The sequence below is a fragment of the Callorhinus ursinus genome, unplaced genomic scaffold (assembly GCF_003265705.2).
Source record: "Callorhinus ursinus isolate GAN/ISIS: 27379988/994484 unplaced genomic scaffold, GSC_fseal_2.0 scaffold9, whole genome shotgun sequence".
In the NCBI taxonomy this organism is placed as follows: domain Eukaryota; kingdom Metazoa; phylum Chordata; class Mammalia; order Carnivora; family Otariidae; genus Callorhinus; species Callorhinus ursinus.
This window is the reverse complement of record NW_027397071.1, coordinates 9,290,664-9,316,991: the sequence shown is the minus strand read 5'-3', so window position 1 is coordinate 9,316,991 and position 26,328 is coordinate 9,290,664. Positions and strand designations below refer to the sequence as shown.

General features: G+C 53.8%; 1 long non-coding RNA gene across 1 annotated transcript; it reads left to right on the top strand.

Annotated features, from left to right (window-relative positions):
* Nucleotides 1–25,855, top strand: LOC141373401 (uncharacterized). Its single transcript, XR_012379331.1, has 3 exons — nucleotides 1–106; nucleotides 20,735–20,900; nucleotides 24,629–25,855. It is a non-coding gene; the product is annotated as an uncharacterized lncRNA (long non-coding RNA).
* The last annotated feature ends 473 nt before the right edge of the window (nucleotides 25,856–26,328 follow it).

Below are 26,328 nucleotides of genomic sequence, written 5' to 3'. Positions count from 1 at the left end.
CCGGGAGCCCCCTGATTCACCCCAGGCCGCGTATCAGAGGCAGTTCGAGCAGAGGGAGGAAGCCACCTTCTCTCGACGGCAGCGTCCCTTTTGTCTGCCCATCTTGGTGAGTCCCTTGCTCAGAGCAGCAGCCTTGGGCCTGACATCCAGCCTGGAGGTTCTCGCCCCTAGAGGCGTGAGGCACGCCCAACAAACGCTCTTAGGCCTGGTCTCCCGACATAAGCCTGGGCTAAGGGCGGGGTGGGGGAGGGGCTGGGCTGGGCCTTTACCTAACTCTTTGCTGGGAGCTGGAAAAACGTTGCCTCTGCAGAAACACCTCCCTTGGGGATCCCTTGTTCCTCACTGGGACAGGAGTCCTTGGGAAGAGGTGTGTGGAAACAGCTCTAATCTGGGAATGGGGGCTGGGAAGTTTGGGCCTGGGCACTATCATTAATTAGCTGTGGGACCTTGAACTGTCACCATTGTCTTCATCTGAGTCTGGAGTCTGGACCACGGCAATCCTTGGAGCCTTTCTGTGTATTCCTGGTGGGTTTGAGAAGCAGAGGCAGAACCAGAAGATTCAGGGAGACTTGCAGGGTTCGGCAGAGGCTGTCTTTGGAGCAGGTGGAGGGGTACATAGAGGGTTTGGGGTTTGAACAGCAGGCGTGGAGTGAATACCTTTCAAACGATCTGGGAGTGCATGGGGATCCACTGGAGAGAGGCTGGCTGCAGCCCAGACTTCAGGGCTCTGCTGCCCCAGGCCTGCCATTTTGGAGGGAGATGAGGGTAGGGTGGCATCTCCTAGGAGTTGACTCTCCCCAGCCAAAAGGAAGCAAGCATAGGACTAGGGAGGTGGCTTGGAATTTCTGAGAAGAGAAACAACCCCCACCCTAAGATCCGGGAAGAAATTCCTGAGGGCCCTGGGACCTGCTCCCTTCTGTGGATTGAGGAGTCCCCAAGTCTGGGTTACACTGCTTTTTATTTTTAGTGCCTCCAGAGACTAGTTAGAGGGATGGGGAGTCAAACATCATTTGTATTTCATTTGAATTCTCAATTTTTAAAGGAATCCAAGAGGCCTGGTGTGAACACCTCCCTCTTCCGCTGGGGGCTTAGAGGGGGTTTCTTGGCTGTCCTCAGCCAGAGTTGGGCTGTAAATCAAGGCCAAACAGGAACCAGAAGCCTTGCATCTCACAAGTAGTCATTAAGCCATTATTAAACATACCCTAACTTCTCTGAAGCCTTATTGGTTTAAACACCACATTGGAGGTATTATGGCCATTAGGGCCCCTAATCACAGACTGCAGACTGGGCTAGTGAGGTGGGAGCACCTGGGGCTGGGATTTCCAGCCAAGAGGGAGGTTCAGCTCAGAATTAAGCTTTCCACTCTGGCCTCATCAGGGGGGATCCATTCTCTAGGATCCAGTGGATCGTAGCTCTGGGCAATCAATTTGCAATGATCCCTTTTGCTCATTAGTAAGGTTTTTTTTTTTTTTTTTTAATAGTTATTGGACTAAGGCTGTGGATATTGTTGACTCTTCAGGAGGATGTCAATGTCAACTCAGGACGCTGCTTCTGTTCCACAAAGGAATCGAGCAGCTTACTGTGAGATATGCACAGAGGATGCAGGAAAAACATCATCAACAGTTTAAACAAGGCAGCCGGGCTTAAATGCCAAGTGTTTTGCCTCAGGTGATAAATCTTTCTCAGCCTCAGTGTTCTCATTGTAAAAATGGGCTGTGCACGCGGACAGAGGATGTTGGAGAAGCACTTATGTTTTGATGGATGTGATGTACTGTGTTAGTTCATGAGATTATTATTACTATTATGGTATCCAGAGATGGCAATTGGCAGAAAGTTCCTGACTCCGGGGTCTGAATGGGCTAGAGGCTGGGGCTGATCAGAGAGACCTAGGGACCGACCCAGAGCCCTGCCCAAGCCCAGAAGCTCCTCCTGCCATTCCTCACTCTCTGACCAGAACCAGTTTCCATTCCGTCAGTGGAACTGAGGCTGGAGAAAACCACAGCTTACATTCGGATCAGATGGATAGATAGAGTTGCCCTCTGGGCGGCTTTTTCCCCAGGATAATGTGACACAGGGTACGCTTTCCTGTTTCGCTTTTAAGCCACTAGTGCAAACTCTTTATCTGTATGGGATGTGGGGAGAGTTTGATGGGGCAGAGGTGCATAGAAAACACAAAAATTGGCACTCTTAGAGTTGTCCAGGTTTTCCCTTAGGAAGGCTGAGACATCCTGGAGTACCACAGGGGCCCTCATTTTACAGATAAAAACAAGAGCTAATACTTCTTACAGTGTACCAGCCACTATCTAATGTATCCTATAGACATGAGTTTATTTAATCCTCCCAACTCCACGAAGTAGGCACAATTATTATCCCCATTTTACAGAGAAGAGAGTGAGGCCACAGAAGGGAGCCATTCGTCCACGGTGGACATGGCCACTTCGTGGCAGACCCAGAATTTATGCCCAGACCCATGGTCCCCCGCCTGACACTGAGCGCCTCTCATTCCTTCTTCGGCTAACTTGACAAAGCTGAAATCATCCAGTGCACACCCTCGTGTTGTCAGAGGAAGGTTGGGACTTTTCCCTGAAGAGGAAGTTGAGGCCAAAGTGGATTAGGGACAGAGGTGGTCCAGGGTGGAACCACACTGCTGCATTCCTGATGGCAGAGTGGCAGGTTATTGAGACACGCTGTACCTCATGCTGGGGTGGCTGGGACAGTAGGTGGAGGGTGGTTTCTGCTAAGCTGAGACCAGAGCGGCGAACACCTGAGAGGTTTTACGACCCACTGACGCAGCCAGATATGGGGCAGAATCTTAAGAGAATCTGCAAGTTCACCATGTCTGATGTTTGATAATCACTTGCATTGCAGTAGTGTTTGTCACTGCTGTATTATCCATGGAGTAAGTGAGATGAACTGATGCGATGATCCAGATCATTCTAGGTCCTATCATGAAAAACCTTAAAAAACAGCAACAACAACTAACTTCCCACCTGCTGAGAAACACTACCTTTAAAATAAAAATGGTACTGGGCGCCTGGGTGGCTCAGTTGGTTAAGCGACTGCCTTTCGGCTCAGGTCATGATCCTGGAGTCCCAGGATGGAGTCCAGCATCGGGCTCCCTGCTCAGCAGGGAGTCTGCTTCTCCCTCTGACCCTCCCCCCATCTCATGTGCTTTCTCTCTCATTCTGTCTCTCAAATAAATAAATAAAATCTTAAAAATAAAAATAAAAAAAATAAAAATGGTACTAACTGACTGTGTCTAGGCAACTGTTTTGCACCAGCCAGTTGCTTCATTCATTCATTCATTCATTCATTCATTCATTCACTAGGAGGACCTACTATGTGACAGGCACAGTGTGCCGGCACTGAGGTACTAGGTGTGCCTCCGGGCTTCGTGGAGCAGACACTTTGCTGGAGTGGAAATGTCTCCTCCACCACGACAAAATCAGCATTGGGATGTGAATTAGGGTGGAATCTGGTCTCGAGAGCAGAGTTCCTGGCATCTAGCCTCACCTGTGAGGTTGGTTCTAGAATCAGGGAAGCAGCCCCAACTCCTACTTTCTTTCATTTTTGACTTCCCTCAGCCTACACCGCAGGACGGCGAAGGCTCCTCCCTTTTGCTGCAGTGGATATCTGAAAGGGGTCGGGACAACGGGAAAGATGTCACCTCGGATCTGACATACACAAAACTTCCTTCCAGACAGGAAAGACTCAGTTGCTTTTTTTTTTTTTTTTTCTCCAAGGGAAGAGAGTTGGTATTGCCCTTGTCCTGTTTAGACTCTGAAATCCTAAATTGATCCCTATGAAAATTCTGGGTTTGGGAGCCCAAGGAGATTGTTTCTCATTAGTGACATTCTTCCTGGAAGGTCAGGCTAAGGAATGGTAAATAAACCTTCAGATCCGGTGCTTCCTCCTCACCCATGATATTTAAAAGAAAGAAAGAAGGGGGCGGGGAGCTTTGTGCTGTGGAGACCCAGAATCCTGGGCTGACAATCCAGGCTGCAGTCTGGGCTTTGGGGTGAAATTTCTGGGACATTAGGGAGCTATTTTTTCGCTTCTGTTAATTTGATCTGTTTCCTTGGGACAGCCACTTAACCTGTCCGTACCTCAATTTCTCCCCTGGAAAGTGAGAGGAATGATTTTGTAGTTCAGCTTTGCTGGAATGAACAAAACAGTGTTTAGACAGATGTTTCTTGAGCCTGCCTCCACCCTGAACCTATATTTCTCTGCTTACGCTCTCTGCCCACCTCCCTGGGGTCGGGCTGGGATGGGGGCAGTGAACAGCGAGGTGGGGCTGTGTCGGGGATGTGTCCTGAGTGCCTGGTCTGGCCTGATGCCTGTCTTACTGCCTTTGTGTGAGGTGAATGGGTTCTGTGACAAATGCCAACGCAGACCAGGAGAAGTCATTTTGTGGGAGAGTTTCTGGTGAACTCATTTTTGGTGTAAAACAGAAGGAGGCAGTTTTGGGCTTCTTGGCAGTTCTAATACTCTGATCAATTAATATGGTGCATTCGTTTATTCGTCAAACACGTATGGAGTGCCTGCCATGTGCCAGACAGTGGGGCTGCACGGTGAGGACTGAGTCCGAGGACAGAAGCCTTACTCCCAGGGCTTTTCCAGGCTGGCGGGGGAGACACAGGGCAATGGGCACTTAGATCACAGGCTGTGTGCTGGCAGGAAGCACAGGGGCTGTGGCAGCCATGAGATGGGCACCTGTCCCAGCCTTGGGCTGGGGGCAGCTGGTCATGGAACACTTCCAGGTAGAAGGTTGAGCGGGGCTTAACAGGGGAAGGGCGTGTGGAGGGGGCAGGGGAGAGAGCATCCAGAGAGAACAGCCCAGAGGTGGGAAAGAGGAAGCCACATTTGGGGAACATGGATTTGTTGAATTGCTGGGGCCGGAGCAGGAAGAGTCCGGGCTGAAGTGGGAGGAAGAGAGAAAGAGGCAGAAGAGTCCACCCGAATCAAGAGAGACTCCAGGGGGAGGGCGGGATGGTTCCACAGGCATCTGTCCGTGCACCCTGCGCCCTGCGCCATGCGCCATGCACCGCGTCCGCCAAGCCCAGCTTCATGTACCGGATCTGCAAGTGGGAGATGAGAGGGAGCAAGCCCCAGGGCCCAGAAGTCCCCGACTTTAGGGGGGGCGCATGACCCATACCTAGCAGGCAGGTAGTAAGAAAGCCTGCAGAGAAGAAGCAGAGAAGAGGCAGAACATGTCTAGCTGCTGGGCGCCCTGAGGTTGGAGAGTTGGTGGAGGGCAGAGGAGCTGTGCGCGGCAGGCTAAGCGGGGCGATCCGTGAGACCCTTCCGTAGCAGAGCTTTGGCTCTTACCGGGAATGCTGGCCGGGGCACCTCTTGAACTCATTTCAGCAGGAAATCCATTGGTTCCAGAGTGTAGATTCCAGATTTGTTGTTTTTACGGGGCTAACAAGTATGTAATTAGCACATCTGGGGCCCTTCAAAGGAAATGCAAACATACACCATTGAACACCCTTAGAGATGTGAGTGGGACCCACCCCAGAGTTCTGGAAGGAGCTTACCACCATGTCACAGAGACGTCCACTCTAGTCCAGGGTCTGCTCCTGCTCTGGAGGAAGAGAGAGAGGACCAAGGCTGAGTCTGAACTTTACGAGGGACTGGGAGAAAAGCAAATGACAAGGGTCAAAGGGCCTCTGCCTGGCCTCCTCTGAGTCACCCGGGAAGAAGAGGTAGTGGGCTGGGTAATAATAATGTCCACCGCTCACAGAGCACCTACGGTGTGCCAGGCAAACGCCATCTCATCTCATCTTCACATTGTTACACAGCTGACATTAATAGTCCCATTTTAACAAGTGAAGAAATGGAGATCGATCTGTGTGTCAGTTATCTAGTACTGCATAGCAAATCACCCCAAAACTTGGTGGGCTTAGAACAACAATAGTCGGTGACTACAGGTCAGGGATTCAGGAGCAGCTTGGCTGACTGGTCTGTCCTGGGGTGTCTCGTGACCCCAAGTCCGATATGGGCTGGGCTGCAGGACTCGGAGGCTTGGTGTTGGCATGCAGGATGGATTTCCAAGGTGGCTCACTGCCATAGTTGGCAGGTTGGTGTTGGCTGTTGATGGGAGGCTCCAGTTCCTCCCCTTCGGGGGCCTCTCCACCTGGCTGCTTGGGGGTTCTCACAACCTGGCAGCTGGCTTTCCCCACAGCGAACGATCTGAGAGACCCAGGTGCAAGGTGCAGTGTCATTAATGACCCAGCCTTGGAACGCACGCACACACGCACGATTCAGCCGTATTGGATTGGCCACACAGTTCTGATTGGTTCTGATTGATCGTCGGAGAGGATGCCACCAATGCAGGGCCACTGTGGAGGCTGGCAACCCAGACCGGCTCAGAAAACTGCCCAGATCCCACAGCTGCGGAGTGCGGCTGGGATTCACACTCGAGGTGCCCGACTCCGTGGGGAGGCTCGAAGGCCACGTGTTGGCTCAGAAAGACTGGCTACATTGAAGAGTTAAGAAGAGGCCCTGAAGGGGCAGGATGAGGAGCCCGGCAGGCAAGTGGCAAAGCCCAGTGGGCAGTGAGAGCCCCACTCACTGCCTGTCCTGAGGGAGACTGATATGGAAATGGGGACAAGGTGTGCCCTGAGAGGTCAGCAGCCACAGCACACAGACTCCTAGGGGCTCCCTCAGTACAGCGAGCTGATCTCAGGGCTCCTCCGGGGCTCTTCGTTCATGTGGGTGAAGGAAGGAAGCAGGGGCACCTTTTCCCTGAGCAGGTACTAGAATATCCTATTTGCATTGCTGTCAGCTTAGCAAGGGGAACCCCGGCCTTAGACCTGGAATTGAGCGATCGGGAGCGGGGCGGGGGGGGGGCAGCGTTGAGAGCCCACTCTGAGTTGGGTCTGAACCAGGCACTGTACTTTTTAAAATTGCATATAACCCACCTAGGAGGTAGATGCTATCATTTCTACTTCCCAGTTGATAATACAGAACTCAGAGAATGAAGTCAGTTGTCCAAGGTGTCATATACTTCCTAAATGGTGGAACCAGGAGGGACCCCCAGGCAGGTGGCCTAATCAGCTTGCGCCGTCTCCAGCATGCTGTGCTGCTTGAGTCTTCTCAGACAGACGAGGGCTGCACTTTTCCCTCCTGCCGTTTAGTAGATCTGAGCCCTGGGGGGCTTGCGGGGTGGGCAGAGACCATGCTGGGCCGAATCGGGAGATGAGGGGCTAAAAATGCACCCCCACTCCAAATTCTGGGTGAATCCTTCTTACTAGATTTTTTTTTTTTTCCTTCTGAGGAGACGAGATTTGGACACGTGAACAATTACCCAGGAATACGGGGATGTTTGTTAAGTGTGAGACTGGGCTGCCCTTGCGGAGGAACAGACATAAACAGGGAGGCGTGGTGTACTCTGAGTCACTTCCAGGTAGAGAAGAAAACCGCTGTGCGGTCGCGAGCATATCAGCACCCATCGCTGGACTCCGAGCTGCACAGCCCTGGGGACCAAAGCAAAGGGCCATTCCCCCGTGCAGAGCGTCCCTGAAGATTTCTGAGCTGCAGCCTGAGAAGATGTGAAGGATCTGGACAGATGGAGAGGAGTTGCTGAGCCCAGGTCAAGCGGACATGGTGCCTCTGAGCACGGGGCGTGTGGCTGCCTCCAGCAGAGGGTTGTGTGAAGGAGTAGCAGGTGTGACAGAGACGGGCTGGGCAGGACCAGAATGTGGCAGGTGTGGAAAATGGAGCCTTCTTTCTTTTAGATAATGGGAGCCACCGGGGAGTTGTGAGTGAGAAGCCCTTGCAGGGGGCCTGGCCCTTACTAAGTGTTTGGAGTGTTAGGAGTATTATGGTTGTTGTTATTTAGCAGGAGAAGGAGAGCTGTGCTTTGGGAAGAGAGTTTTGGTGGCCTGAGCAGAGTAATAATAGTAATGATGATACCTAATGTTTCTTGAGCAGTTACTATGGGCCGGGCTCTTTAAGTACACTGTCTTACTGAATTCTAAGCTTCTTACGAGGCAAGTCCCACTATCTCCGTTTTACAGCTGAGAAAACTAGGGCACGGAGAAGTCAGTCACTTGCCCAAGGTAGTGGGGGCACATAAGGCAAGGGGACACAGCATGTAAGAGAGTGGTCCTGGAATGAGGTGACTGAGGGCTGAACTGGGGTGTGGCCGAGGGGATGAAGAGGGATGGCTGGAGGGAAGAGGTATTTAGTGGGAAGAAGTGACTTATTGCCATGGTTGGGGGGGGGGCGGTGTGTGGCGTATGGACGACCAGCCGCCCGGAGAATGGCTGCTGCCGAGACGGGGCACAGGGATATGTCTTCAGGGGACATTTGGAACCTCTGAGGCAGACGTCCATCTGGAAGGGGGTCCTGCGATCCCTACACATTGTCGACTGCAAAGTCAAGGCTACTCTCTGGACTTTGGGGGCAGAGGGAGGAAGGCTTCCTGTGGACTGGCCAGGCTCTGGAAGCCTGTGATCGCTGCCCTCCTGGTGACAGCACTAGGCACACCAGGTGCTAAGCGAGAATGGGTCTGGAGGCTGGCTGGCCTGGCCCTCAGAGAGTGTGGGCCCTGGCGGGGGTCCTCTGCTGGGGCCAGAGGTAGAGAGGTAGAGAGCCCAGTCCTGGGGTGGGCATGATTCCTGGGGAACGAGCGGGATGCTTCAGGCGCCGGGTAGAAGACAGTGAAGACCAGGCCCGCAGCTGTTCTGAGTCAATCCGTGAAGATTATGAAACACTTGGTCCCTTTAAATGGGAGCGGAGAGCCCAAGGCCCCGGCTTCAGGGAAGGTGGCTCTCTCCAGAGAGGTCCCAAACTTTGGGACTGAGATGACAGTGAGGATTTTAGAAGCAGTGCCTGTCCTTGGGGGTGGGGGTGCTGTGCCAGGCCAGGGGTCTGGGTGGGGGGCTTTGGGGGGTGTGCGTCTGCCGTGGGAGTCTGAGGCTCTGTTGGTGGGGTGTGAACATGGTGTGTGCATGTGTGGAGTGTGTGTGACTAGGTCTCCCTCTTTGGAAGAAGCCTCAAAGCCCTGCATCTACTTTGGGGGCCGCTTGCAGCCGAAACAGGCAAGCCCTGGATTTGGTGGGGTCCATACAGGGGAGGGTGTCTGTAACCACACACAGACCCCGGGACGTCTGGGGAAAAGCAGCTCTGTAGGCACATTCACACCAGACCCATTGGACAAAGAGACCGGATATTTTGCTGTTTGATAAACTTCATAAAACAGTGGAGCTGAGTGATTTTGCTGCTGCCTGAATGGAAGTATTCTAAGAACCCATGCCAAGAAGATAAATAAGGCTGGGGCTCCAGGAGAGGAGCTAAAACAAATGTGCAGCGAGAGGTACATCAAAGTAAAACTAGCTCTCCTGACGACCGCGGGTTCCGCGTGTGCCGAAGTGTGCGCGTGCGTGTGTGCGTGCGTGTGCATGTGCGTGTGTTGGGGCAAGTGTTTGGCAGACACCAGGCTATATGGAAGGGCCCGGAGATGTACCTTGGGCTCCTGCCAGCCCCTCTGAAGGCAGCCCTCCATACAACAGGCCTGCTTGGGATTTAGTTAGGATCAGGCCCGGTCCTGCTTAGTACAAAGGAAAACCAGTGTTAGCCACCGTGGGGAGACTGAGGCCCCGCAGTCAGCCAGCTGGGGTTAATTCAGACTGGAATAGGTGCGCCGAGGGGTCAGGAATCCCTCGGGGCAGGGCGATCAGCCCACGTTGGCCAGTTGAAGGATTTATTCTGTACCGATGACAGAGGGTACAAGCTTGGGCATAGAAACATCAAGCCTCTCGTATTTGGTTCCAAACACCCCAGGGGGTGAGGGGGAAGGACAGGGGCGTGGAGATAGAACAGAATGCTAGATCAGGATGGGCATCACCTAAACCTCACCTAGTCCGAAGGTGTTCAAAGGATGACCCTCAGCCCAGCAGCAGCAGCAGCAGGAACTTAATAGAAAGGCAAACGATTGGCCCTACCTCAGACCTATGAAGCCAGAAAGTCTTGGGGGTGCGGCCCAGCAAACTTTGGTTTGACATTTTTTTCCTGGGCGATACTGATGGTGTCTTCAGCTCAAGCACCACTGATCTAGGCTGTCATCTTCATTTAAAAACGAGGCAAGGGAGGCCTAGGGAGGGAACCTTTGCCAAGAGCATATAGCTAATTAGGACACAGCCACATCCCCCCTCACCCATATGTTCTCAGCTATTTATTTTGCAAATAACATGGGGGGGTGTTTAATAAATTTTTTCTTAGAGGCAATTGTTGTGTTTATATATTTTCCATTTGTTAATAAGCTATTTAGATCAGCAGTGTTGCCGGGGCTCAGACCATGGAGTTATTTGCTATAAAGTTCAGGCTCTGGGAAGTGGACTCTCCAGTAGGGCCCCAGGCCAAAGCAGCCCGGCCATGTCCCCCCAGCTGCCCCCCCAAGTCACCAGCACCTTCTTCCCCTGCCTGTCCCCAGATGCTCTGTCTGTGACTACGCCACCGGCCCCAAAGGCTCACTCCCTGCAGATGTTTTGGTCAGTAATCCCTCCCTCCATCTGCCCGTCCCAGTGCGGGTGGACGTGGCAGGATTAGTTTCGCCCACTGGCCTTCACTGGCTACGAGAGAAGACCTGCCTCCCCTTCCGGTGGCTCTTGCAGTGGGCCCAGCATGTTTCCAATATCGCCTCCGTGTCTTCCCCAACGGAATAACGCTTTAATGGGGCAGATTTGTTCTCTGTACGGGAAACATGTGGGCTCCCGTCAGATGCTGGGAGAGTGAGTTGCCCTCCGTCCCAACCATCTGGTCACCTCTTGGGGCTCCCATCCCTGAGCTCAGGAGAAGGGCAGTTTTCTGGAGCCGGTGGTGTGAGGAGTGAGGGGGTCTCTGAGACTTCTGGGTGAGTAACTCTTCTACAAGAGCAGAACCGTGACAGATAGCATATTTACATCAGCCCCAATTCCTGGAAAGTTCATGCAAAACTTCTGTTGTGGTCTGAATTCAAACGGTCAAGGACCCGCCCGAGTCCAGGGTCAACTGGACCTTAGGGCAGAATTGTAGGTGGATTTAGAGTGGGGGAGAAATGCGCTCCCTTCCTCCTCCAAAGGCCTAGCTGGAGATGGTTGGCAGGAGGGTGGGGGGAGGAGGCCCCCTTCTGTCAGGGAGAGCCTTCCCTGGCTCCAAACCTTACTTAACTAAGGCCCTGACCTCCTGGGAACTTGCTTTTCTTCGCCTGAGTCCAGGATTCTTTCCCGAGCCCTAAAGTTTTTTGAAGCTGGAATTCCTCAACTTCAAGAGAGTGGTGACACCCCGGGATGGCTTGCTTGATTCCCCAACATCCTCCTCGGCTTCTCCTGCCCAACTAGGGGTCTATAACCTGCAGTTAAGTAATTAAAGTTAATTGAAGTTTATTTCGTTTTGAGCATTTCACAAAGCCCTAGAGATAATTGGAGTTTCCCTGGAGTGTTGCAAAACTGGATTTGGAAATCTCAGATCAAGAGAACTGTTGGGCAATGAATGATGGAGACAAAGGAGAGGAGGAGAGAGAAAGAAGTGAGGGAGAGGAAGGAAAGAGCTTTGTGTTTCCACTGGGTCTCCCCACTGTGCTGGGGGGCTCTGGCGGGTTTAACAGTGATTCGATTCCAAGATGGTTGATTCCATTCCTAAGCACCAAGAACAGACAGAGCCAGAGCCCAAGGAGCCACGGGAACGAGACAAAGCACCTCCCTAGATTCCCCCCCACCCTTCAGGACAGTATCAGCCCAGGAAGAGACACCCTGTGTTTCTGAACCTCCTTTCCTCCTGTTCCGCAAAAACCCTGAAAGATTTTAGGGAAGCCTCTCTTTCTGAATGTGAAGTCTGCTGATTTGAGTTGGGCCCCTGGAAACTTCCCTCGTGCCCAGGAAGATTTATTTTATTAAATGGTCCACACCTGAAAGTAATTCAGTCCCTCGGCTTGGGTTTGGGGGCTGCGAAGGGAAGACCGAGGGGCGACGGCGGCGCCCCAGTCCCTCGGCAGCTCCGCGCCCTGCGCCCCCCGGGTCTGTCCGCCACGCCTGCACCGCGCGCCCAGCCTCCCGCGCCCGCCTTGCGGAGAGCGGCCGGGCGCGCGAGCGGGGAAGGGGTGGGTGTACGCCAGGCGAGCCGGAGTTGCGTGTGGGTGTGGGTAGGGGCTGCGCCCAGCGTCGCCTCCCCCCGACCCCCACCCCGCACCCTCATGCCTCCGGACCTGCTGATCCCGGTGCCCGCGTCCCGCCCGCGGACATCGCCGCGGGCCCAGGAATTCCCTCCCAAAATGGGAATGAGAGAGATTGAAATAGATAAAAGCATTCAAAGTTTAATGTCAACATCAAATCTCTATAAAACCAGATCAAAGGGAACAGGCGCTTGGTTTCTTCCCGGATCGCCGGGGAGCCCCGAAGATGGAGCCCCAGGCCGCGCCGCGCGTTCTTCTCTCCAGCCGGGGCCTCGGACTCCAGCACCGCGGCCGGGGCGCATGCGGGCGGAACGGACGTGGTGCCCGTGAACTTGAGGCCTGGTAAACTGACAGCAGCCCATAGGTTGTCCGCCGCGCGGCCAGAGTGCCCGGGAGCCGAGCCGGAGGCGACGGGCCGAGGAAACGCACTAGCGGAGAGCGCGGCTCCTCGGGGTCCGCGAAGGACAGATGGCCCGACGGGCGGGCGGCCGGACAGGCGGCCGGGTGCTGGCTGCTCCGAACCCGCCGCTGCCACTCGCGGGCCGCTCGGGTCCCACCGGGCCCCCCATGGCTGCCTCGCGTCGCATGACCGCGCCCTGCCCTGCGGGCTCCCGCGCCTTCCCGGGGCTCCCGCGGCGTCCGCCGTGCCTCTGCTTTCGTTTTCTCCTGCCCTTTCGCAGTTCCATTTTTCCAGAAACAGACCTGAGCGTTTCCCGTTCCGTTCCCGAAATGATTCTCCTAAGGTGAATGACTCAAAATGGAGCTTTCTTCTCGTGGTCACTGGGACACTCTGCAGGAGTGAAACTCCTGGGTGTTTCCAGCAAGACGCGCGACTTGGGCTCTTGTCCGATCATAAACCTGCAATCTAAAAGAGCTTTCCAAGGTTAGGGCCACAAGAAATGTGAAGATAAACCCTCACATCTCGAGGATAAATATGGAGAACTGTATTAGTAGCAAAATAACAGTCTTTTTCTCTCATCCCCCATAAAAAAGAATTGTAAATTAAGGAAGTGCTCTGCGTGTATCAGTTTTATGTGCTGTAGCATTCCACCCCTCCAGACATAAATTTCCATGTCTGCAGAGCCAGCTCATAGGTAAAACCACATGTCTCTTCGGTGAGCCTGTATGTGCTGGCACAGTTACATGGCAGCGATGGACGGTTCGTGGTGCAGGGGCTGGGAGAAGGGATGGGCATGCATGGAGGGCCAGTGTGTGTTTGGAGACCTGGGGGAGACACCCAGGACTCACGCTGGTAAATAAACTGGTCGAAGAGGATTTCACCTCATATGTAGTCTGAAATTACAGGAAATCCATATGCGGAAAAAGGGGCCAAAAATTTAAAGAGAGGCCAAGGAAATGAAGTTGCTGTGGAAGGAAGGGAGGAAGGAAGGTGGAGAGAAAGAAGACAAAATGTAGAGACAGATACAGTGCTGAAAGACGCAGAAGGCATGGAAATGTTACAAAAAGACTGATGACAAGAGGGAACCGTAGAGAGAAGAGAGAACACTCTTAGAAAAAGAAATGTGGAAAGAGAGATAGAGAAGAGAGACAGACAAAAGAAGAAAGAAGCACAAAAAGTCGTGGAAGAGGAGAGACATCAGGAGGGACGGAGACAAAGAGTCAAAGAGCCGGAGCCCAGACTGGGGGTGGGGTGGGTGGGGAGGAGGAGATAGAAGCCCTGGAAGCTGGGAGCCTTCCCAGGGCTAGGCGCCTCCCCAGGGCCTCGCTTCTCAGATTTCCCCAACGCAAGGGAAATCCAGGGAAGCCTTTGTGGGCGCCGTTTGTTTGCTCCAGACCCGGATCTGATGATGCTGTTGATTTGGTTTTTAAACAGTGGGTTTGCAGCCTTCTGGGCTGGGGCAGGGGTCTGCTAGCCACCCTCAACCCTGCAGATTGGATTGAATTTCGGCCACTTTGATGGTCCTGTGCTTGTCTCCCAGTTTTCCAATTTCCAATCCCCTCCACCCGGCTGGGGGTTGAAGAGGGACTTTAAAGACGCCTTTGATAACATCTCACGGTTACATATTTCCATAACAATTTTCTTTACCAGACCGTTATGTCTGATGCAGCCCCAGATGTTCTGTGGGAGAGAAAGGGAGCCAGTGTCCCAGCCTGCCAGGCCCTGGAGACCAGCGTGGGGAGGCCAGCTCTGCTGCTATCCAGGGCGCTTCTGTCCTCTTATTGCCCCTACCTCCAACTCTTCCTTGGCCCCACTCTCTGAATCCTTCTCAGGGCCAGGGACCCATCCTCTGTACACGGCTCAGGCACTGGTACGACCCTAAATGTCTCTTTTCCACCCAAACTTCCCTATACCGGATCCCCTTCCACGCACTGTGCTCAGTGACACTTTGTCGGGTGGATAAACCACTCCATGCTCCTGTCTTAGTAGGGCAAATTGATTCCAGGTGCCCCTTCTGGAGAATTTTAACAGGCCTTTCTGGAAACACAGTGCCCCGAGGAGCATGAGGAGACTTGCCTTCTTCCTCAAACAAATTTATTGAATATTACTGTGTGAAGGCACTGGGATGGATGCAAAAGGCAATCAAACATGTCTGGCCCCTTACGGAGGGCAGCGTCTGCATTGCTGGGGAAATGAGATGTGCCTGCCCCTAACTTGAGCTGAAGGCTGAGTGCATGTGAAGAATGTGGGAAAGAGGGGTGATGAAGTGGCTTTGGTGCTCAGGGGCAGCAAAATGACTGGTTGGTGACATCTGGGAAAGCTTCATGGAGGAGGTGGCCCCTCTTCTGGGTTCTGGGGGACATGCAAGGCTAGACTGTGTGGTAATGGGGAACGGTAGGCACTGTGATGGGCGGATGGGCGAGACTTTGGGAGGCAGGGTCATTTTTTGGTGCTCTCTCCCCAGACCCGACCTGGGTAGTCGTTGGAGCAAATGTCTCTCATTCAATTCATTTCACCCAACATGTGTTGAAGTGGGGGCACCAAACTGGCCATGTGCTGGGCACTGGGGCACAGAGATGGAGGAGACAGGTTCCTGCCCTCCTGGGTACTGTTGGTATAGATAAAGTTCTACAGAATTCCAAGGGGCTGCTCAGGGCAGTGGGGCAGAGAAAGGGGAAGCCAAGCAGTTAGCGGCCAGCCCCCACCCCCACTGCAGCCAGAGCAGTTGCCCTTTTCCATTCGGATTCCATGTAAAACTTCCTTTGGGGGGCACCTGGGTGGCTCAGTCGGTTAAGCGTCTGCCTTCGGCTCAGGTCATGATCCCAGGGTCCTGGGATTGAGCCCACATCGGGGTCCTTGCTCAGCAGGAAGCCTGCTTCTCCCTCTCCCACTCCCCCTGCTTGTATTCCCTCTCTTGCTGTGTCTCTCTTTGTCAAATAAATAAATAAAACCTTTTAAAAAAATAAAATTTCCTTTGGGATAAAAGGGGGACTGTGCTGCTTTAAAAGAAAGAAAATCCCTGGTTCATAGGTGCTTGTGCATGATGGAAAAATAGCTAAGTGAACCATATAATGAAAGCATGAGAGTGCATCAAGACCCAAAGATGGTGATTAAGCCAGAATCCGATCCTGGACACCTGAGTTTCAATGAAAAAATTGCCAAGTCCCTTCGGTACGTGGCCTGTGGCTAGAGCGCACATCAGGTCCCAGGCTGCCGTTTTCTCTGGCCTTGTCTTCCCACATCCTGCTCTTTTCTCCAACTCCCCAGCTGGTTGGGAGTGGCTGGGTTCCAGCTGTTCCCAGAACACCCAGGGGCCCTATCCTAATGATACCTCAAGACCATCTCAAAGATGGGGGTGTCCAGGGGGCTGAGCTCAGCCGCTGTCAGAACCGCCCCCCCTCCCGCGGTTAGATCCTGTGAGTTGCAATACAACAAACTGCCACCAGGGGGCAGGACAGAAACGTGGGGTCCTGTTCTCTGAGGGCCAGGCTTGATTTTGGCCATAGTCCTGCTCTAAGCACTGCCCTGTTGGGAAGACTAAGATGAATGCATACAGCCCCTGCCTGCAAGAGGCTTACAGTCCCATGGTGACTTTGGTGATACAAATCCCTGCTCCTTAAGTGGGCAGCTGGGAAGGGTGGGGGCCCCCCTTGTGCTGGGTTGGGGGGAATGCCCCCACAGGCTAGGTGTGCCCCATGTGCATATGTGGGTGTGCAGGTGGGGTGGCGTGCATGATGGGCTGTGGGCGTTCAGACTGTTGAGGTGTCCCCCTTCCAGCTGTCCTCAGTACCTTAGCCCCTCAATCCAAAGCGCCTGTCCTGCACAGGAGCCTATGCTGGGCACAGTGGGAGGTAGAGCCATGAGCTAGAAGCAGTCCGCCCCCCCACCCTCCGGGGGTGTTTGGTGGGTTAGACAGAAAAGATGTCTCCCAGAGACATGCCCGCCCTGGAAGCACCGTGTGGTGCGCCGGCTGGGCAGGTGGTGGGGTGGGGAGTGGACCTTCTGCCTGGGCTCTGAGAGGTGCGTAATGGACAAGTTCTGGACGGTAGGGGGCGTGTCTGTCCTTTCAGGGCCGAACCTGCTGTGCCTGGCAGCAGGCCTAGTGTGGAGTAGGCACTCCTTAGCATTGGATGGGGAGTAAGAAGGCATTCAGACAAGGTGGTGGGGTGAACCTGGGATGGTATGCAGTGTGGGGGACTCTGACAGTCCCCTAGCCGGGGCTGTGCAGAGGTGACCAACCATCTGGTCTCCAGCGTGGAAGCCCCGTATCGCAGGAAGGCAGACCTGGATGGTTGGCCACCCTAGCGGCTCCTCCCCTTCGCAAAGGGCCTTGCGGTTGGTTCCTCCCTGGTCCTCTCTCCATCCTCCCTTTCTCTCTCTCTCCCCCACCCAGCAGGTCTCCTCTCAGGTCTCCTGGGCTGGGCCCTGCCCCTGCCATGGCCCCCAGCCTGACCTTCAGGGCGGCCCGCTTCCCTTTCACTCGGCTGTTCCTGATAAGGAGACTGGAAACAGGTTTGCCCTTTCACCTTTGCATATCTTTCCCCCCTGAGCCTTCGAGTCTCCACATCCTGGGTCCTGTCTGAGAGTCCCTGTGCCGCCCCCAGGCTGCGGGCCACCAGCCCTAGGCTCTAGGGGGGAGCAGACCTTTGGGACCAGGGGCTGCCTGGGCCGCAGTCCATGGGAGATGGGCCTTTCCCCGTCCGGCCGAGGGCGGTCAGGCGCCCGCTTCCTGAGTGCAAGCGCTTGCTGCAGGACAGGACGGCTGAACTGACCGATTCCTCCCCTGCACTGTGACTGACATTCTTGATGGAATTGGCCGGATGTTTCTCCTTCACAAGAGACACAGCCTCAGGCCAGACAGCTGTGCCTCCCTCAGCCCAGCCGCAGCTGGAGGTGCTGAGAACCCAGGACCCACACTTCCTACTTACGGGATAATATCACTGGGCCCAAAGGGCTCCAGGGAAGGGGAGTGGCGGCTTCTACAGGGTCCCAAGAGGTCAGCAGGACTGGCTTCTGAGTATCTTCTATCCACATTCTGAGCTGGTTCTCTGCCTGGGTCTGTGGACCCCACACGGTCGCTGTCCTCTGACTCAGCAGGCAGCTGTGTGTGGACCCCCCGATACACAGAGACCTCTTAGGTCTGGCCCGGGCCAGGCTCGCTGAAGGCCCCGAGTCATGCCCAGACCCACTTACGAATTTCGCCCCATTTACGGATGTTATTGTCCAGAACGTCTGTCTGCATGAGTTAGAAGTGTGACCAGATGCAGCTCTTACTTAAAGGGCGCCTCATAAGCTTTGCTGATTCATTTTTAAAGTTTTTTTAAGATTTTGTTTATTTGAGAAAGAGAGAGAGAGAGAGCATGAGCAGGGGGAGGGGCAGAGGGGGGCAGAGGGAGAAGCAGACTCCCTGCTGAGCAGGGAGCCTAACACGGGGCTCGATCCCAGGACGCTGGGATCAATACCTGAGCCGAAGGCAGACGCTTAACGACTGAGCCACCCAGACGCCACAGCTTTGCTGATTCAAAGGGCATTTCCTGAATTTGCAGCACTTGGAGGGCTATCATTGGTAACAACATCAATTTTATGGCCTTGAGATGGTGAGAATTGTATGTTCAGAGACTTTTCCCCTTTGGTGAAACCCGGTGGTGGCAAACACAACACGGAAGAGGGAGTCTTATCCAGGTACGGCCCGCCGGGGCTACGGAGGGAAATGAGAATGTTCCCACCCTCGATCTTGGGGTGGCTTGGGGGATTACAACCTCTGTGTATGAACATGAGGCTCAGGGCTCTTATTCTCATTCCTGCATCTTTGAGAGCCATGTCTTTTTTCAGACTTTAGTCATGGAAATAGTACCTTCATGATTTGGGCCACATTTGTACTGTTAACGGTTTTCTTTACGGTAACTCACGACACACATGTGCATGCGTATGCCTATGCACACACGTAGATATCTTTTAAAAGGAAATTTTATATCTTATCATCGATGGGACAATAGTAGCACTTGTCATAAACAGGAAGTGGCTATAAAGATAAATAACACAAAAGCATAGCAGTGTGATTCCACTGTAGCTAGAGTTGCCCGTAGAAGGCTCTGAGTCCAAAGGTTTGCTTTCTTTCCTACAACAGGAATGTTAGCAAGGATTCGAGGGCGTTAGAGCCCCACTGGCCACATTGTTAGTGACCAGTGTTAGATTCCCCTGTTATGTAAAGGACGCATTGTAATCAGAAATGAAAGGGAATTGGAGAGGACTGATTTTCTCACTCTTCTGGGCACCATCGAAGATTATTGCAGGTTCTGCCCAGGGTCTCCAAGTGGGCCTGCCCCGAAGGAACTGAAGCATCCCTCTCAGCTCATTCCAACCACATCTTCCCAGGAGCTCCACCTCGCAGACACCTGCTCCGCAGAGCCATGCTCTTCGGGCCACGGGAGGAGGACCGGCGGAGTTGCTGGAGACAAGGGGCACTGGTCTCGCCTCCTCAGACATTGCCTGGAATATTCCAACTTGAATGAGACAACCCTAGAAAGACTGTTTCCACTTTGCTTAGCAGAGCAATGGGGAATTTTCCATAATGAGGATAAGAAAGCCCCAAGCCTGAGAAAAAGCAGGGCATTTGAGCTACACTTCCTGCTGATGACAATTCCCGAATATTTTCAGCTCTGCCTACTCCCCTGAGGCCTAGACTGGTATGTCTAGCCGTCCAGTTGTCCTGTCCACTTGCAGGCCTCACAGGCGTCTCAGACTCATCACGGCTAAACAGAGCCTTGATTGCCCCCCGACCCCCGCCCCAACCCAGCCACAGACCTGCTTCTGTCCCAGGTCCGCCATCTCAGCTGCAGGCTGCTCTCAACTGTGGCTCTCTAGTTGCTCAGGCCAGAATATCCACTTGGCCCCTTTCTGTTCCTCGCGTCCCAGATCCAATCCATCCATTGTTCTATTGGCTCCACCTTCCAAACATATCCAGAATCCAGTAACTCCCCCTCCCTTCTACTGCTGTCCTGGTCCACGCCCCACCATCTCTGGCCTGGACAGTGCCTTGCAGCTTTTCTCCGTTCTCCACACACCAGAGCCAAGGGTGGGGTTTTGAAGACGTAAATCTTGATTGTGTCACCTCTCAGTTCAAATTCCTTCCATGACTTGGGCCCTGTGCCTCTCCTTCCTCACCTCACAGCCTCTGCCCTGGGCTCATCATGCTCCAGCCATGATGACTTCTTTCTGTTGCCCCAACATGCCCGCCCTCCCACCTCAGGGCCTTTGCCCCTGCTGTCCCCTCTGCCAGTGGCTCTCTCTCCCTGATCCGCCCACAGCTCCTGCTTCCATCCTTCACTTCATTCAGGTCTGCACAGAAATGGCACCCCCTTAGACAGGTCTCCTGACCACCTGAGAGAGTGCCTCCCCCCACCATTCTCTAACCGTTTACCCTGCTTTATTTGTTATCGTTTTAAGTCATCTCTATGTCCAACGTGGGCCTCGAACTCACGACCCCGAGATCAAGTGTCAGATGCTCTCCTGACTGAGCCAGCCAGGCACCCCCACCCTGCTTTATTTTTCCTCACAGCACTTACTGCTGTTGACATTGGTTGTCTGAGACCGTCTTTATTTCTCTTTTCCTTTGGAAGGATAATTTCACTGGATCCGGAATTCTAGATTGGGACATATATTTTTTTTCAACACTTTAAACATTTCATTCCACTTTAATCCTGCTTGCATGGTGTCTAAAGAAAGTCCGATGTAGTTCTTATCCATTTTTATAGGTGAAACATTTTTTTCCTTCTGGCTTCTTTCAAGATTTGTTCTTTGTGTTGATTTTTCTGCAGTTTGAACATGGTATGTGTACATGTAGATCTGTTGGTGTTTCTCCCGATTGGTGTTCTCTGTTGACATTGTATTATATATTTTTTTGCTTATTTAGTTTACTGACTGTCTCCCACAGGAGAATGTAAATTCATGAGGATGGAGACTTTGTCTAATTCACTGCTTTATTCCCACTGTCTGGAACAGTCTCTGAAGCTGGTGGCGTTCGGTAAATATTGGTTGAATAATGAATGAGTAACCATATATAGAGCCTCTAATAAGTTTGTAGAAGAAAGCAGTATCGTATAATGTGATTGATCCTGTAAAATGTCACGTTACGTTTTCTTTTCTTAATTTGAAGTTGTTTCATCTCATTTATGTTTCAGTTTAGAGTTGGCAGCTGCAGTTTCTTGGAAGAACAGCAAACACCACTGACTTTCGAGCTACGCGCAGGCCGGCTTCACATGCATTGACTCCTGAGCGCCTCACAGGCTCTTTGAGCTAAATGTCATTATCCCCATTTCCGAGATGAGGAGACTGAGGAACAGGGAGGTGAGGCACTTGGTTCAAAGTCACACAGATACCAAGGGGTAGAACTGGAATTTGAGTTTGGAAGAGTGGCCCCAAGGGCATGAGCTTCTGTGAGTCAATTACTTGACTTTTTCCATTTAGTTGTAACTTAGGCGCGCCAGTGCCCTCCTCCCAGATGTACGGCTCAGTACTTTCCTCTGTGCACCGTATCTCCGTGCCGGCCGCCCAGATCTGGGGCTCGCACTTGACCAGTGCCTCCCGGGCCCCCTGGTGCCCCTTTCAGTCACTTGCCCCCAAAGCTGCCCCTCGCTGGATCTTTATCACTAGTTGATATTGGGAAGGATGGTCTTTTATTCTATCCTCTCCACTTCTTTCAAAACAAGTGTTAAAATACCTTTCTTTTGTGATTAAACGAAAAGTCAGAACATTAAATTCCAATTTGACAGTCTGTTAATACCCAGTTTGGGAACCAGCAAGTTAGAGGCCCCCCCACCCCGCCCCGGCCCAGTCCCACCCCATTCTGAAGGAGTCTCCTAGACTGAGGAAGAAGTGGGCCTTTGGGGGCCTTTTGCACGTTTGTCACAGTGTCACGGCTGTGACAGGTGTGCATGGACGAGGATGGATCATCTGAATAAATGGTCCATTCCCGCCCTTGTGGGGTTCCTGCAGAGCGGCCTGCATTGTCGGGGGCCATGAGACCGAGGGCCCGGGCTGCTAGCATGGTACCATCTACTGTTCATTGCCTCCTGGGGGTCCCTGGCTGGACTCCCACTGCCCCTACCCTGTACTCACAGTGGATGCTCGCCATCCCCACCCTTACCCTGGCACCCTGGGGGGCTTCCTCCAATGGGCCTGCCCCTTCCTGCACTTCCCCTGGGCCTGCTTCTCCTTTGGGTCCTCCTGCCTGGGGCTGCGGCTGTGATAGTCTAGGATCAAAGCTCTGGGGGATGGTCACAGTCCCCCGGATGGAGGGCTTTCATCTGCGATGGGGGGTGGTGAGCCGTGGGACAGGGCAGTGCAAAGGGGAGAGAAGTCCACGGATGTTTCTTTGCAGGTGGGGATTGAGCCCAGCCTCCTATAAGTATTACCTTTGAGAACACAGAGTGCTGTGTGTCCCTGGTCATTCCACCCCCAACGTCCCCAGCATGTAACCACACACTTTCTAGTGGAGAACCTCCGGGGGCAGTAAGAGTTGGAGGATCTCAGTTCCCAGTCCCAGGATCCCTCCTGCCACTCACCCTCAGCCCTTCCCAGTTTCTGTCCAAATTTTTGAAATACTTAGGAGCACCTGGGAGCCAGCGCATGTTTGTATCTTGCTAAATACAGCAGAGAACAGAGAGGTGGCAGGGGAGGGAGAGAGGGAGAGAGAAAGGGATGGCACAGGGGGAGGATGCAGAGCAGAATGTCTAGGGCCCAGTGGGACAGGGAGGGACAGGGGACAGCCCGTGAGGAGGGGGATGGGATTCCTCTCCAGATTAAAGCTGGTAGGGGAGCCTGTGAAGCAGGGGCACGTGGCCTGGTGAGGGTGGAGCAGCGGAGGGATGCTAAGGCGCCAGTTCGTACAACCTTGGGGGTGGGGAAATGGAGGGGGTCCTGTGACCCTGGACAGTGCTGCCCTTCCCCTCCATTCTCACCCCACGCAGCCAGGCTGGCCCCAAGCTCCAAGACTCCCCAGCCTCCTGGGGAGAGCGCCAGAGGAGCGGGACCAAGATGGAGATTCAGGGCCCAGCTCTGTGTGGCTACAATCCCCTCAGAGCCACAGCGGTCTGCCCCTGCTCCAGCCCGTCTGGTGCCTGCTCGGAACTCACCGACTGCACGATCCTGGCCCCCCACCTCCTGGACCCTTCCCCAGACCCTTCCCTGGGCCCTTCCCCGAGTGTCAGCAGCAATTTCCTGGCAGGCCCAGTGACAGTAGCCTGAGCCAGCCCAGGGGAAACCCAATGCCATGGTGTCAGCAGCGGGTGTCCCCTGGTGTCTGGGGAATGGGGCTGAGACTGTGCAGAGCTGAGCTGCCTGAGGGGGTAGGAGAGCCACCTCCGCCCTCCCCCATAGCTGCCCTGTCCCTTCCACACTTTGTGGAGGCCGTTGTGCCCTCTCCCCCTGTGCCCCAGGACCCTGGCAAACTGCCTCTTTCCTGCGTCACAACCAGACCAAAGCTGGGAAACGTCACCCACACCCCGGAGACAGTGTCTGCTCCAGACAGGCCAAGCCCTGCCTCCCCCAGTGGCCTCGGCCCCTTCCCTCCCCATTCTAACCTAGCTCCAGCGCTCACAGAAACATCTTCGTCCAGGCCCTTTCAATGGATGGCCAACAGTCCACACCTCCTGCTTCTGGGTTTACCTTATTGCTGGGTCTGTGCAGAGCACCCACCTTCTCCTTTAGCCAGAATGCTCCCTAGGGGCGGAATGGGTTTCCTCTCTCCTCTGGATTCTCTTCAGGTCAGTAGGGGTGTTTCCCAGAAGCCGGTCTGTGAGGGCAGAGACTGGTCATATTTTGTTTAGTCCAACTGCCTCTTAACAGGCTTGACTCCTGTTGCTTGACCAAGACCCATATGAACATATATGTCCTAAACTGAAATGATGCAGCACAACTGTGTGCACCGTTTTCCTGGATAACGTGTGCACCGCCCCCCCTCCCCACTTGGCATCAGAGTAGGGGCTAAGCGGCACTGGATCCGATGGACTTGACCTACAGAGGGTGGCGTGATTTATGGTGGAGCGGAGGCTCGGAGACTGGTCCCAGCCTGCAGGGGCTGGGAGATGCATCCAGAGGCTTGGGACAGTGGGCAAGGGGCCATCGTTTCGTTTGGGCCTGAGTCCTGACTGCTATCGGTGATACTCTTTTCTCCTGGCTGGCAGACCCTCCGTTGCTGATGCTAGAAATTCTCTCACGTGGGCTAGCTGAACAAGTCCATCCTCCCGTCTTCCCCCTTAAGTCTTCGGCCTGGGGCACGGCTGCGAGCTCCAGGCTTGAGCCGGGCCTCATCTATGTGCCAAGAACTCAGAGTTGCCCTTCCCTGAGCTGCGGGATGTTGCCACTGAAATCCATCTCAGGGTCGCCAGATGCTCCTGCCTCCTCCACTGCAGAAGAGGAGACTGAGGCGGAAATGCAGTAGTTTGCTCAGGCCTGCACAGCCACCCCAAACCTCCCATCCATGTCCCTGCTGACCTGGACCGTGAGAAGTCCTGTGATCCGCATTTATTAAGCACTTGTAGCATGCAGAGCTCCAGACTGTGTCTCAGGCTAGGTAAGAATGTCTCCAAATAAATAATAGAGGTGCCTGGGGGGCACAGTCCGTTAAGCGCCTGACTCTTGGTTTCCGCTCAGATCATGATCTCAGGGTTGTGAGATCAAGACCCACGTCAGGCTCTGTGCTGGGTGTGGAGGCTGCTTAGAGTTAGTTTCTCTCTGCCCCACACACCGCCACCCCACATGTGCACGCTGGCATTCTCTTTCTCAAATAAATAAATAAATCTGTAAAAAAACCAAATAAATAATATACAGTTGTTCCCAAACTTGGGGATTTTTATGGACCCATTAAAAATTGCTTTTAACTGAAGGGAGGAAAAGGTTTGACAATTTTTATTTTGCCAAGAATAGACTTTCTAGAAATCCTGCTTTCATTATGTTTTGTAACAAGAAAGAAAGAACATTTTAAATCAGAAAAAGGGTATCATTTCAAATTTAGAAGCTCACTAAATGTAACCATATAAAGAATTCACTATTGTTTTTTTCTCCTTCACCTCCAGCTGGTAACAGCATCGTCATGGACCAGAACCTTTCTGTGGACCTGGATGAGAAGACCCAGATCTGTCCCAGGGAGCCCGTGCTCTGGCCTCAGGGCTGGCCCAGACTCCTGCCGCCACCTCACAGGTGCCTCCAGGCAAGGGTGGCCCAAAGCACCAGAGTCCGATTGGCGTGTGGGCAGAGTCCATCCAGGCCCTTCCCCTGGTGCCTGGTGGCTGGGGAGCAGGAGGGTTCTGGGAAGGACCTCTGGGAGCTCTGCCCTCGGCTGTCTGACATCATTGTTTCCATCTGGATGCTTTGACTTGAGAACTAGTTAAGGCTGTTCAACCCACAGGGGTTGGAGCACTGGCCGAGTATCCTGAGCTTTAGGTAACTAAAGTCCAGCTTCTTGTCTCATTGGCTGTGTGACCTTGGACCAGTTCCTGAACCTCTCTGAGCCCCTTTCTTTGGCTCACAGAGCTAATGTGAGCATAGACACTCATAGAGCAAGTGTAGGATTGTATGGCCACAGGGGCTTCTCCTTAAATGCCCCAGGATCCCAGAGCACCCAGGTTCCTGGCTCCCACCTCAGAGTCCTTCCTCCACACCTTGCAGCCTCCCGTTCTTCATCAAATCTGACATCTGCCCAGGGATCAGGCAGGTTCCCTCAATCTGGCGCTGATACCTCCCATTTTCCACTGGTTGCCACATGTTTGACTTAACGTGAACACCTGTGTCCCCCCAGCTCTGGCACATCTGGGCATGAAGCTCAAGTCCAGACACCATTGCTCGGGCGCTGTGGCAGCCCCTGCTAGGGGTTCTTCCTGCAATGGGTGCTGGAGATCATCGTCGACCCTCCCTCAACTCCTTCCCATCATCCCTCATTCCAGAGACCCCAAGGAAGCCCCTCCTCTGGAAAAAATTACTCCCTGCTGCTCTTCTCCACAGGGGCTCCCTGGGCCTCCCACCGCCTCCCCTCCCCTCCCGCCTCACTCCAGCACTCCGGGGTGTGTGTGGCGGGGAAACCTGTGTCTCCCCTCCCTCCCACCGTCCTTTTCCTCCTCCCTGAGCCCCAGCCCTCGGCCCCCAGGTCCTCCTCTCTCAGCCCTTATCTGGCCCGGGATCTGACCCGCGGATGCACTCACTGCTCTGTGTGCTCCTGACCTCAGGATGGCATCACCGCCCGGCCTGCCTGCCTCGGGCCAGCTCCGGCCTGCTCTCCTTCCCTTTAGAAGTCCCCATGTCTTGAAGCTGATTAAAACAAACACAGCTCGTATTTTTGTTCTTAATCCAATTCTGCACTGGGCTAGGGTCGGGGAGGGAGGATAGGATGACAGCAACACATTCTTCCCTATGGCGGGGGGGGGGGGCGCGGGGCGCGGGGGGAGCCATACCAGGTACCCGCCAAGAAGTCCGCAGGGGCTGGGAGGCTATGGGTCCAAGTTGGGGTGCTGCTGGACAATAGTGGAGCAAGATTTAGCTGTGGCTCCCAGGGCGGGGTCAGGAGGAAGGGCAAGTTTTTCAGGGCCTTCCCAGAATGTGGGGGGGGGGGGGCAGGCAAGAGGCCCTTCTGGGAGTAGCCAGCTTGGGAGGGGGCAGTGTGTGTGCAGGGGCTCCAAATAGAGGCCTTTATTCTCTCTAGTCTGGAAGGAAGACAGGATCTGCTTGTCTCAGCTGACCCCTTCCTCTGACATCCCTCCTCAACACTTGGCCTTGGAGTTCC